Source organism: Aegilops tauschii, chromosome 3, assembly GCF_002575655.3.
Source record: "Aegilops tauschii subsp. strangulata cultivar AL8/78 chromosome 3, Aet v6.0, whole genome shotgun sequence".
In the NCBI taxonomy this organism is placed as follows: domain Eukaryota; kingdom Viridiplantae; phylum Streptophyta; class Magnoliopsida; order Poales; family Poaceae; genus Aegilops; species Aegilops tauschii.
In genome coordinates, this window is record NC_053037.3 from 198,606,162 (window position 1) to 198,608,461 (window position 2,300).

Genomic DNA, 2,300 nt, shown 5'->3' on the forward strand with positions numbered 1-2,300 from the left:
ATCAGTAGTGGAGCCCAGTTGGAACGATCGGGGATTTGTTACTTTTGTATCATTTAATCTATGCATCTTATGGGCATGAGCTCTAGATGTGTTTTGTTGTATGCCATGCTATATTTCCAGTGCTGTATGCCATGTATTTTTGTGATCTTTGTGGTGACTAGCACAAGCATGCAAACTAGGCTCCGTAATGTTTCTGATTTCAGGGACTTAGTAATTTCTGTCTGAGACTGCTGTTATTTTGTTGCCATGTAAACTTGATGCTACAGAGAGATCCATGCATATTTTGGAGATGTTCAGTAAGGATGTTTGGTAGCTATTGTTGTAATTGATCCATTCCTGCCCTTGTTTGCAATTATGGAGTGCCCTAGCATGACTCAATCTTGCTCTACTTTTGCTATAAAATATTTCTGGCAGATTGTTTACGTGTTATTCAATTTTGCCAAGCTTGTTGTAGTTTATCCATACATGCTATGTACTTCCTCTTGCCATGGATAGCTTCATAAACATGCCATCTTGCTGTAGATATGCTTGTTTTGTCATGCATTGCTTTGTGGTGAGTGCATCAAGCTCACCAAGATGCCTTCATATTATTGTTTCTGCCATGCTCTGTTTTCTGGTGAGTCTGAAACCTGTTAACGGAACTTGCTATGTTTACATGGTTGTCATCATATCTTCTGTTCCTTTTTGGCTTATGATCAGTAAGGGACTGTTGTCATATGAATTTAATAGGATACTGCCATGCCTTGTTTTGCTATTTTAAGTTCCTGTAGTATGTTTATTTCGTGCTCTGAACATTGCTACCTGATGCTGTTTCAGGCATGTCCAGTAATTTCACCAAGTCTGTGAACCTGTTATCTTTTGCACTTTTGCCATGCTTGTTTGAACCTGTTATGTTGTGATCTAGCCGTAGCTCAGTGTTCATCTTTTGTCAAACATCTCCTGTAGTTTACTGTCATATGCTTTGTTGCTATGTTGGAGTGCTGTAGCATTCTTACTTGTTGCATTTTAAGTGCTATCTTGTTGTTAATCGCAGATCCGTGTCATTCTTGTTTTGCTTGCCATTTGCAAATCGTGCATCCGTTTCCGGTGATCTTTATATCGATTTCAACCGAAATCATCTCATCTTTCCAGTGGCATGCTTGGTTTGCCAAGTTACTGCCTTTTTCATCATTTTTGTCCGGAGCACGCATATGCATCGCATATCATGTCTTGCATATCATACATGTTTTGCATCATGTTGGTTGTGCATTTCCCGTGATTGATTGTGGTTCCGTTGCTTGTGTTCTTGTGTTGGGTAGAGCCGGGAGACGAGTTTGTGAACGAGGAACCTGTTGAGTACGCTTACGAGGATCAAGCTTTCGACAACTCTGAGCACTGGCCCGGGTTTTACCTTTCGCCACCTAAGCCTTTTCCCCCGGGTTTTTCGCGAGCCCGAGGGTCATCTTATTTTAACCCCCCCGGGCCAGTGCTCCTTCGAGTGTTGGTCCGAACTGAGTAGACTGCGGGGCCCCCTCGTGGAAACTCGAGGTCTGGTTTTACTCGTAGGATGTCTCATCCGGTGTGCCCTGAGAACGAGATATGTGCAGCTCCTATCGGGATTTGTCGGCGCATCGGGCGGCTTTGCTGGTCTTGTTTTACCATTGTTGAAATGTCTTGTAGACCGGGATTCCGAGACTGATCGGATCTTTTCGGCAGAAGGTTTATCCTTCGTTGACCGTGAGAGCTTATGATGGGCTAAGTTGGGACACCCCTACAGGGTATTATCTTTCGAAAGCCGTGCCCGCGGTTATGAGGCAGATGGGAATTTGTTAATGTCCGGTTGTAGAGAACTTGTCACTAGACTTAATTAAAATACATCAACCGCGTGTGTAGCCGTGATGGTCTCTTCTCGGCAGAGTCCGGGAAGTGAACACGGTTTGAGTTATGAATGCCGTAAGTAGGAGTTCAGGATCACTTCTTGGTCATTACTAGATGACGACCGTTCCGTTGCTTCTCTTCTCGCTCTCTTTTGCGTATGTTAGCCACCATATATACTTAGTGCCTGCTGCAGCTCCACCTCATTACACCATCCTTTCCTATAAGCTTAAATAGTCTTGATCTCGCGGGTGTGAGATTGCTGAGTCCTCGTGACTCATAGATTCTACCAAAACAGTTGCAGGTGCCGACGATGCCAGTGCAGATGATGGGATCGACCTCAATGGGAGTTCGATGAGGAACGTGGTCGTTACTATGTGTCTTTTCCTGATGATCAGTAGTGGAGCCCAGTTGGGACGATCGGGGATTTGTTACTTTTGTATCAT